The sequence below is a fragment of the Acipenser ruthenus genome, chromosome 16, assembly GCF_902713425.1.
Source record: "Acipenser ruthenus chromosome 16, fAciRut3.2 maternal haplotype, whole genome shotgun sequence".
Lineage (NCBI taxonomy): Eukaryota > Metazoa > Chordata > Actinopteri > Acipenseriformes > Acipenseridae > Acipenser > Acipenser ruthenus.
In genome coordinates this window covers 7,916,206-7,928,280 of record NC_081204.1, presented here as the reverse complement: position 1 = coordinate 7,928,280, position 12,075 = coordinate 7,916,206, and positions in this window count along the sequence as shown.

Below are 12,075 nucleotides of genomic sequence, written 5' to 3'. Positions count from 1 at the left end.
TTGATCTAATACAAATAATTAATCTAGCATTTATTTCCAGAGTCATGTTTAGATGAAAAACCCTCGATTCCATAAAAGACTAGACGAAGACCTGCATTGTTTCCTCTGCACAACCATCCCTCAACAGTCAGAAGCTGATTAAAGAACACAGCAAAAGCATCGCCCTGGGACCAAAAATCATTACCACGACTGGGCTGCATTCACAAACAGAAGCTAGTATCATACGATACTAAATACCACTGCAAATCATCAGAAATGCAACACTAGCTTTGAAATTGTAATTCATTTTTTAAAAATAAAATCGCTATTATTATCTATTTCATTTTGTATTTCCCACAGTCTTCAGTTCTCTCTCTCTCTCTCTCTCTCTCTCTCTATATATATATATATATATATATATATATATATATATATACATATACACATACATGTGTGTGTGCATTCAATAGCACTGCAGCTTTAATCTTTATCTCCTGATTGGAACGTACTTGAATCTATTCTGTTGATTAGACATTACTTGATGCGAAAAAAACACATTAAGGTTCAATAGTAATACTTCATGCACAATTAAACAAGGGCATTGAGCAATAAGGTAGCAAGATTTTATTAATTATTTAAAATACGTTTCATCAAGGTCATTTGAGTAGTCGTTCTTTTTCAGGCTGGTAAAATCCTGAAATACAAATCTTTTTGTCCTACATTTACTTAAACATTGCCATGGTCTGTGTTAACAACAGAAGTTGCTTCTAGGAAATTCAAATCAAGATAAATTTTCAGTGATACTTCAGTTGCTTTACAGTAGTAATAGTGTGACTATAATCTTAAAACTGAAGGGAAATAAGTCACGTGGTTATTAAATGCAGTATGTGCCTGTGACCCAGAAAACCAGGAATAGATTACTGTTTGCACTATCCATTTATCAAGCGTAATCCAAAGCCCAACTGTCTTTAAAAATTGTATTATGAGTAGTTTGCTTAGCAAGCAGGTAACATAATACAGTAAGCATCTCCACCCCAAACCTTCAACCATGTGCACATGCAGACTAGGCTGGGTCCATGGTTCCCTGGATGGCTGAAAAAACATTGGTAATGCTCCTTCAGTTATCTACAATTGGATTGCTAATAGTTTCTATATATTGGTGGTGTACAGACATTTTCAGGGTGGTTGAACCTATTATATGTATGAGTACTAACAGAGCGAAAATAAATGTTAGAAATTTGTATTCTCTGTCAACTGCAAATGATGCTGTGATCCTGAATAAGGTACATTGCAGAGTCTACAGATAGAGTAGAAGGGTAAAACAGTTATGACTGTGCAAATATTTCAATCATTTGTGTGTGTGCCTTTTAATAGAGACCTCTTACATTTACCCATCTGCTGTTAAAGGAAGAATATTTCTCCTTTAGTTGCTTAACCCCTACATGAACCCCCACAAATTGGTCATTCCCAATTGGGGAGAATACAAGGGCACATACCTAATTGGCACTACAAAAATTCAACCCTTTTGGTATTTCTGAGAGTTGCAGATACATACACTTAATGTGCATTGTCTGTGGTCAAATGTAAATGTTTATTTTTTATTTTATTTTTATTTATAGTTATTTAAAACTTTATTCTGAATCAAAATAAGAAAACAATTCTACGCAATCGTCCTGCAGTTAAACAGATGATATGGCTGCTATATTTCACAGAAGGAAGTAGGTGTTGGAAAAATCTGTTTTCATGAAAAGGTAAAAGCAACAGCAGGAACAACAGGAGGGTGAGCACAAGTCTAGGCTATTGCACTCATTTCTGCCAATGTGTCTCTGACTAACCTGCAGGTGCCTCGTTTGGCATATGAAGGCAATTAATCCAACATAATTCTAGAGTCCAAGTGCTCATTTGAGCTGAGTGTCATTGGTACAGAATGTGCCAAGGAAGGAGATCATGCTTTCACTTGGATCCAAATTATTTATTATTATTATTTATTTCTTAGCAGACGCCCTTATCCAGGGCGACTTACAATCGCAAGCAAATACAAATACATTCAAGTGTTACAATATAAGTCATACAATAAGAACAAGAAATACAATAATTCTCAAGTGTGACAAACCACAATTCAATAATACAGCAGATAATAGTGAAAGTTACATCAGGATATGATTAAGTAGTGATAGTTACATCAGGATATGATTAAGTACAAAATACTACAGATTAAACACTTGGGAGATTACAATATTCTGAGGTACAGGATTAAATGCAGTAAAATAGGGGGCAGATAAGAGCAAAATAAAGCATATTTAAATGAAGGGTGATAGTGTCCCAGGATACAACAGAGGAGTTCTACAGGTGCTGTTTGAAGAGGTGAGTCTTAAGGAGGCGCCGGAATGTGGTCAGGGACTGGGCAGTCCTGACATCTATTGGGAGCTTTGCAGAGAAACGCAGTTCATTTGTATTGTGACCTCATTCATTACCCTGGCTAAAGGACCTCTTAGATCAAAGTCTGCCACTTTAGCAGAACTGTTCCAGCATACGTAGACCAGAGTTCACAAGAGTGAGTTTAACCATTTAAATTAGATGCCGTTTGAGGACAGCCTTAAATAGAATAAAAAAAATAAATAAAAAAAACAAAACATAGTTAGATTTTTTTTATTTAAGAATAATTTGTCAAAAGCAATAAAAATGCATTTTGTTTGTAGTTATTTTTCAGACTAAACCAACAACAAAATCATAATAAAAGAATAATGGACTGCTATCCAAAGGGGATCTCTAGAAATGTTCTTTGCTTTCCAAACATATTTTGCACATTCATAGGAAGTGTACAGCACTGTATTTTCCATTTTACTCTTAATGTTGGTATCAGTACTAGCAAAAATAATATAGCCCATTATCCTTGGTGGCACACATACTGGTACTCACCCTCACTGGACACCTTCTACAGCACAGATAACTTATGAAATGTGCTGATAGTGTGAACGTATTCCTTTATATATTTTACTGTAGACCTCCTGCAGGTGGCAATTTGATGTGCTGTATGAATATTTTTTTTAAAAAGCAGCAGGTAAGAAATCTTCAAGTAGCTATAATTTCCTTCGACATGGCATGACGTCTCTTTGATTGTGAGTTCACTGAAGAATCGAGGAAGTCAAAATTCTTGGATGTCAGCCTTTTCAAGATATACTTCACTGTAATTTTGTGATCAAAAGCCTGTCATAATGCCCATGCAATTTATTTCTATCCTCTTCCACAATAACACTATGTAACACAATTTTTGTTCCTGGGTAGTAAGTGTTATTTCCTAATTGCTTATGCCTCAAAAGTATAGAAAATGGCTATTATTCCCCACAAACTTTGCTTTTGTGACCAGGACAGTGATATTTTGAAATTAACCTATTTCCAATGAGAAAACGGGCAAATTTGTGTCTTTTCGTTCACATAAAGTCAGAAAAAAACAACATATGAATCCAAATTAACATGTATTTATACTAAAGTAATATAAAAATGACTACAAAAGATTTAGAAGTGAGTAGTTTTTCGAGATTTATGATTATACTGTAAATCACTTTCACGAATCAGCCCCCAAATGTAGTCTCCCATCATGTTCTAGTTATACTGTCCTTGTTAGCGGCGTTCAAAGTCCAGTATATCCTGGTGGAAGCGCTCGCCTTGCTCCTCCGAGTACGCTCCCACGTTCTCCTTGAATTTATCAAGATGTGCATCAAGGATATGGACTTTGAGGGACATCCTACAGCCCATTGTGCCGTAGTTCTTCACCAGAGTCTCAACCAGCTCCACATAGTTTTCGGCCTTGTGATTGCCCAGGAAGCCCCGAACCACTGCGACAAAGCGGTTCCAAGCCGCTTTCTCCTTACTAGTGAGCTTCTTGGGGAATTCATTGCACTCCATGATCTTCTTTATCTGTGGTCCGACGTAAACATCGGCTTTGACCTTTGCCTCAGACAGCTTAGGGAAGAAGTCTTGAAGGTACTTGAAGGCTGCCGACTCCTTATCTAGAGCTCTGACAAATTGTTTCATAAGGCCCAATTTGATGTGCAGTGGTGGCATAAGCACCTTCCGGGGGTCCACCAGTGGCTCCCACTTGACGTTGTTCCTCCCCACATAGAACTCGATCCACTTGGAAGGGTCCACCATGCAGAAGTAGCAGTTGCTTGAGTGGTCAGTGGGTTCCCGCCAAATTCTTGGGATAGCGAACTTCATGGCTCTCTTTTCCCCACTGTACCATCCTACAAAAATACATTTATTTCACCCATGACTAATGTGTAAGAGATTCTCGCAACATTTTTCATATATGATATATTTTTTCAATAACATTGACAATTGTAAAACATATTAAAATTAAAAACTTTTACAATTTTAAAAATTTTAACAAATTTTATAACATAAAATTCCGAGCAACAATTGTCCATCTTACCTTCCAGAGTTTTTTTGCAGTGCTCGCAGGTGAAATGAGGTGCCCAGGGTTTGTCTTGATCCCCGACAGGCATGCCGAAATATGCCTTGTAGGCCTCACACATCGTAGCAGATGCTTCCACGGAGTACTTTTTCACTCTTGTCTCGATAAATTGGCCGCAGACATAGCAAAATGCGTCTACCAGATGCTTGCAGCCTCTTGATGCCATCTCAGAAAAATGCAGATATGTATCCACTTAGGCAGCTGGAACTAAACTGAATTGGTGGGCTTAAGGCCCCTGTATTTATACTACTATTTATATTACTGGAAAGTTCTAGAAAGTTCTAGAAGTTACTCCAAGTTTACTCAGCACTGAATCTATCTGGAATGTTCTGGAAAATAGGTAAATTTCAAAATATCACTGTCCTGGTCACAAAAGCAAAGTTTGTGGGGAATAATAGCCATTTTCTATACTTTTGAGGCATAAGCAATTAGGAAATAACACTTACTACCCAGGAACCAAAAAATAAATAAAATTTGTTACACGGTGTAATTGGTTCAACTCCGACATACTGGGCAGCCCAACATTCAAAGAAAGTTTACCTGAATGAAATAAAATGTTATCAATGTTTTTATTTATTTCTATTTTAATAGAGCTAAGTTGCACAATATTTTCTTTCACTATTAAATTGGATATTAAAACAGCAACCACAGCAAACAAAAATATGTTATTGATTTTGAAATATTTTCACCAACATTTCGATGTAAGAAAATGTCACATGTCACTTTAGAAAATATTGTTTTGGCATTTAATCCCTTTTAGATTTTTGTCATGGGAAAGTTCAGATAAAAGGTCATTGTAAGCCCCAGTCAGATACATGTCAGACGTTCAGAGTTGAGATGTTTTAAAATTCAATACCTAACTTGCAGTTTGGCTTATCTATTTAAAGATTTTTTTTTTTCACACTTGAGACTTTTACAAAGAGGACATTTCACCCTTAAACAATGAGTATGTACAGCTGACATTTGAAAAGCTAAGACAGTTTGTTATGGCAAAACTGCTATTTATAAAGATCCAATGGAGTCTTTTTAGACTTGATAGAAAAATCTTTAGCAACATCTGATCTTTGTTTTCTATCTCTTCTCCTATTTTAGAGAATTTTACTTGTAGGGACTAAGTTGTTTTTTGTTTTTTTTAAATTCAATATAATTGGTCGTTATCATTCAACATTGGAAGCCAAATAATGAAATAACATCAATAAAATGTTACAGAAAAAAAGTAAATGTACTGTATTTGAATTCCATTTTAATGGATCTTTACCTTACAATTGTATCCATTTATTCACCGCTGGCTTTCATCCAAATTAATCTCTGATGTTGAATAACTTTTCATAGTCTTTTTAGACTTTGACTTTTTAACTAAAGACATCATAAAAAGGTAAATACTGTATGTCTACCCAGCTAAGTCCTTTCAAACTATACTGTAATGAAACCTGCTAAAGTGTATGGGTTTTATAATACATGCAAAGAGTGTGTCTTGTAATTAGAGCACATATAAACTGTAGCCGCAGTAGTAGGAAATCTATAAGACTAATGTAAAAGGTTAATGGGGCATAGTTCTGTTGTGTTAATAAGGATTCACAATCCATACCCTGTAGCCTCATTATTTTGCTTGTTATGGGTCTATTGTAGTAGCAATACAATGTTACTAACTGTGTAGACATGAAAAGCATGGAACACGTTGAGCAAATAAAATTCTGTGTGAGTCTATTTTAAATTTTCTTTTTTGTTAAAACTCCTACACTTTGGTGCATTCAATGTCAGGATCATGACTGCTATGGTGAGAGGTGATTATGAGCTACTTAGCTGCTGGTCCCACCTTTTAAGGAGAGAAGAAGCAGACACTGTTACACGTGATAGGTGGGTGTGTTGTTGTACAAAACAGAGTTGCTTGGTAAAGCGTGATGTGTCACTGGGGGATAATAAAGGGCTACGGGGCTGTACTTGCTCCAAAGCAGTTGTCAGAGGATAGAAGAAACACATGCAGTAAGCCGGTCCCCAGAAATGAACTGATTCTATGTTTGTTATGCTAAAAGATTATAGTAGTGTTCAGAGTTGAGAACCCCTTTTTTCTCTTTCACCGCTCCCCCCCTGAATAATACCAACCTTTCTATGCTAATCTTAGCAAACAGAAACCATTTAACTTAACAACAACAGTACGCTTTGTATTTAGCAACGTATCCCTGAGGAAGTAATCGCTAACAAATGTATTACATGGCTCAATAGAATGAATTGGTGTTGAACAAGGTGTTGTGGATTGCTTGCACAACCCTTATCTCTTGGCAAGGAGTGGTATACTGTAACAAGGGAAACTGAACTTTAAGTCTGGTTTAAGGCAGATCAATCCAACTTGATTAGAAAAAGAAATCCTTCTAGCGATGGGAGTTAGCTGCTATGGTTCTTTGTGTCTGACGAGACAGTGAAGGGAACGTCTACCAGTATAGGTAATTGTAGAGAAGAACTTGGCACACAAAGTTTTGCTAAACAATGGTGTGACTGCTTAATACAAAAAATACAATAGTATACTGTAGATGGATAAATGAACAGCATATACCACTTTCAGAATTAGCATATTAGGGTAATATAAATGTAGAAGATGCTTCCAATGTTGCCTATTAAAAATCATCTAATTGCAGTTAGCAGCCTGTGTTAATAAGAGAATGTTGTAGCAGCTTGTCTATTACTCCACTGGTCTGGAAGATCCTCAGAAGGCAGAGCACTAGCATGGTCACAATCTAGGCAATAACTGGCCACATGGCCACAATGTGCAGTAGTCAAACATTACCAGAACAATAATTGAAGCCATGTGAAGGGATAGTACTGCCAAATGCTACAGATACTCTAATTGTAAAGTTACTGCACAATTTTTGCAAACTGATGTTTTTTTGGTTTTTTTTTTTGCTATATTATGAAATTGTTGTCGTGTGAGCTACAGTATTTCCTTGTGGTCCATGTACCATACTTTACTGTATGGAGATGTTGCTGTCTGCAACATGTTGTATAAGAAATCATACATATACACAGTAAGTCAAGACATATATGAAAGGCTGAAGGCAGAATATTATGACCAAAGATGTATGAAAACAGATGCTTGTAGCTTAGGGGTCAATTCAATTCACAAAGTACAGCATTAGCAGATATCACAGACTTAATCCATTGACCCGCTCTGTCTGTGATAACTAATCACTTAACCATAAACAGATAAATGTGTACTTTGTCACCTGATACATCTGACCTTGCTAGTCTTTGCATCTTAATTTACAAGCTATGTGTGCAGCAACATGCTATTTTGTACTGTACTTGCCCACAAACAACCATATCAAGTAAATGCTTTGGTTTACATCGTTATTATGTATTAAATTGGAAATTAAGCAAATATACATCGTTGGTTCAAAAGGAACCGTACAAAGTACATTGTACTTGTTTGTTATACATTATTTTACTATATCTACAACAAGACTACATATATATACTTTATGACATATCAACCTAAGTTACTAAACACTGGAGGTAAACGCCCAGCCTGGGACATGTTCACCTGGGTTTGTTTGGCTCCTGACCAGTAGGTGTCACTAAAGCATGATAAAGTGAACACCCTTTATTCCAACCCAAACCACAGGAGCCTGGGTCCACAGCCAAAACTGGCAACTCAGCATGATCATGATTTGAACCGGCAATCTCCTGATCGAGTGACTCACCCTGTACAAAGGGTAGTGCCTTTACTGGACACCCCTCAAAAAACACTTTCATGGAATGCACAGTTTCATTTGAATGTATGCAATTTCCATCTGCTTGCCAGTGTTCTGTGCAGCAAATTAGTCGGTTATTTCACCTTTAAACCAGCAAGAATTTCTAACTAATGTTTGATGAACTACAACCTCTTTATGAAGAGCCTCATGGGTAGCAACAACACATTGAAATGTGAATACATTAAAGCAAAGTGGTGCCACAGGGTGCGCGCAACGTCATAAAAACTCAGTTCAAACTCTGACATGGGATAAATGGGATAGTGTTGAACGTGATTTTGTGCATTTTTTGAAAGAAGACCATGAAGATTCTCCCAGTGATTCAGTATTTTGACAATCCTGACAATGGTATTAAAACAGAGTTGTGTAATATGTGCTATGGCCAAAAAATAAAAATAAATCACAAGCATAACATTTTTATATCCAGTGTCTGCTATTAACAGTCATGGCAGTAAGGCAAAAAAGACGAGTCAGGGAGAAGAACATAAACTGACAGCCTGCCAGACCAAATATTTATCACTGCCTGATTCAACACAGCAGTGCTAGTTTAAGTTTTAAATGATTGGTGCTAGAATCTCCTTTGAGCAGGCCCAATTGTTCCAACAGTTTCAACGAGCATACTCTTTCAAAACACATTTTGAATATAAATATAATCTTTGTGAAAATTGTGTATTGACATTCAGATTGAATACAATGTCTCTGTTTCGCTAAAATGTGTTGCACAAATCCATTCTTACTGAACTCACAATCAATGCTGAAGTTAAAATCAAAAAAGAATACTAATCACAGCAGAAAAAGGCCCTGGTTAGAAATGCTTTAATTCTGCCATGTATTTTTCTGTTTCTGAAATATAAATATTGTTACCATACTTCCTTTTTAAGTGATGAAGTGTTCAGCAGAGATAATTACTTGTCTTTGAGGTTAATTATTTTTAAGAAAAACAAAACCAGGGATAATGAAACTTACCAGATCAACACCCAATGCAATTAGGGGCAGAACAAATTTATTTTTTACTTTGTAGAAATCCAAATGCAGAATCAGAAATTTAATTATATTCTATAAGTATATCACACTCCTCAGGGCCAGACCAACATATGTATATGTACATTTCTTTGTGAGACCGAACTTTAAATCTAACCAAGAACTTTTACAAATGTACAAAAAGTAGGGAAACGCAGCTGGGCCCCTGTTTGTCTTTCACATGTTCCCCAATAAAAAAATCGTAATCTTGTTATAACGTGGACATCCTGAGTGTTATAGTGCAATGACTGCTGGATTCGTATATGTAACAAAAAGAGGATTTTTTTGCAACTAGACAGCTGTAATATTTAAATCAAACTATGCCCCAGTCAAAAATGCAGCAACTAACCATGTACAAAGGTGCCTTAGTCAGCAGCCACTCTGTTTTGCCCTCACATAGGCATTTTAGTATGTGATTTGCTGCAGCGGTTGACAAACCATTCAGCAGCGAAACTGGAAAAGTCACAGATAAATTGTTTTGATGTTACGGTTTTGCCAGAGTAGCTTGATTCATCTGTCAAAAAAAAAAAATCAAAGCATCTTGCTGAGGTCTCCACACAGGAATCCTATTTTATGATACCATCTCAGCAAATCCAGCCCTGAACCTCAGTAAAGCATGTGGGTTTTTAGTAAATGATATTCTACAAGTCTCTGTATTTAAACACATTTTTTTGGAGTTGCCCCTCACCAGTTGTGAACCAGTGTAATTTTTTAACTGTTTTAAGCACAGTAGATTCTTATATGTTTTCGGAAGACAACACAAATCTTGGTTTAGAACCATTATGGTCTCACAAATATACAGCCCAATGAAAGCAGACAGAAACCAGATATACTGTATGTCCACTCCACAAGACTTGGCATTACTTCAGCCTTATGTTCTTTCATGATATTGTCATGTGTGATATGTTGATGTAATTACAGTATGTTTTCTCATTTTTAAATGATTTTTTTTTTTGTCAGGTGGTTTACAATGTTGTAAAACACATTGTATTAAGTGTACATCTTTGACCTTCTTGAGTGTGGTAGCTTTCTCTGAACTAATAAGATGCAGGTAGGAATACACATCCTTGTCAACTTATTTATTTACCCTACATGTAAATATTTAGGAGTTTAATAATGTCTCCTTTTGTTCCTTCATCGGTAATGGGGATATTTTGGAGCAGCATTTAGGTGCTAAAATCGTACCTTAACAGCCAGAGTAGGTTACAGACTGAAGTCAGTCATTTAAGCTGACATTTAACTTGGTAAAATCCTATTTATAGCACATTAAATCTACAGCACCTTTTAAGGTGTTTATAATGCTATAGCAGTGCAGGTTCCCAGGGCCATTACATTAGCTCAGAATTTAGTTCACTGATATACGAAAAATAATAACTATTGTGTCTGGGCATTGAAAACAATGCCATGTAGTAAAAACATGAAATAACTGTGCCTTTACCAGGTAAATATGACAAATGACCCTTTAATGTTTTAATGCTCTAAGAAGGTGTGATGCCTACATAATAAGATGGTTATATAAAAGACCAGCCATATAAGATAACGTGATATAAATATACCCAGATTAAACAAGGCACAACTAGGACTAGCTTATATATATATATATATGTTCTTGTTATTTTGAATGCAGGTAAAGGGCATTGATTCAAGTCACTCTCTGCACCCTTAGTGGCCACAGTTTGTAAATACATACACATTTCTACAGTGTTTCAAAGTACTGTGTATACCGGTATTTCTAACATCCATGTCACACCTGATTACTAAATATGAAACAAGTTTGATTATGTTTAAATAACCATGGATTGATATTGGCTTAATACATTGTTTATTGCCACAATCTAGGCAATTTACAATTTGCATGTCCCCTGAGTATAGTTAGGTGCTGCCGTTGAAGTTGATTAAACTGTTTATCAATTGCATACAGTGAAAGTGGATTTGGCTTTATGAATACCACTTACTGCTAATGAAGCATGAATATTATTCAATTTTGTAACACAGAGGTTTAATGGATCTGTAATTCAAGGTGCCTAGCCAGGAACTCTCAATATGTATGCCCCTTTTAACAGCAATGTTTATTTTCTTCAGTTTAACTTGTCATGTCGTTTTTGAGTTTGTTTTGTTTTAATTCAGTATACATATGCATATGGTTCTACACCCCAGGGTTTTAGCTTGTTTTGTATTGTGCTTGTTTGAGCTCTGTGAATAAGCCTTGAGTCTAGTAGCATTCGAGCATTTTTCTTTCTGTGTAGAAATCCAAGGTGACTTTGTTTTTTTGACCTGTGTTTTAACGCCTGTCATATAATACAATCAATCATGTCAAAGCTTTTATCAATCTTGCTGAAAATCTGGGGAAGTGATCTATAATCTCCGAATCTGCCTAATCTAATATGGGAGACGTTTTCAATAAATATTTTATGATGAGCAGAAACTTGCAGTATACACTATCTGGATGTAAAGTGCATTAGACAACAACACTTTCACTGCTGCTTATGGTTTCAAAATATATGTATATGAACAATCTGTATAGCAAATGTTAATATACCCCACTGGTGCAGACCAATTGTGATTCATTATTTTTTTCGTCTGCAGACTCCAGTCAAATAACTGTACTTTTGCTTGTTGTTTTATAGTCAATACTTTTTTTCTACTTACCGGTAATTTAATTGACCAATTATGTTTAACCTGGTTCATAAATACATTGCTGCTAATTATGATTATACTGACCGTATTTTAAAAAGTGATGTAGGATTTGAGCTTAATGATTTCCATTACACGAGAGTAGATGTTAAAACTTCATGCTGATGATGAGAGCTTAGTATGGGGCAATTTAGTTTTTGTTCTTTCTTTGTAGTAATTCATGCA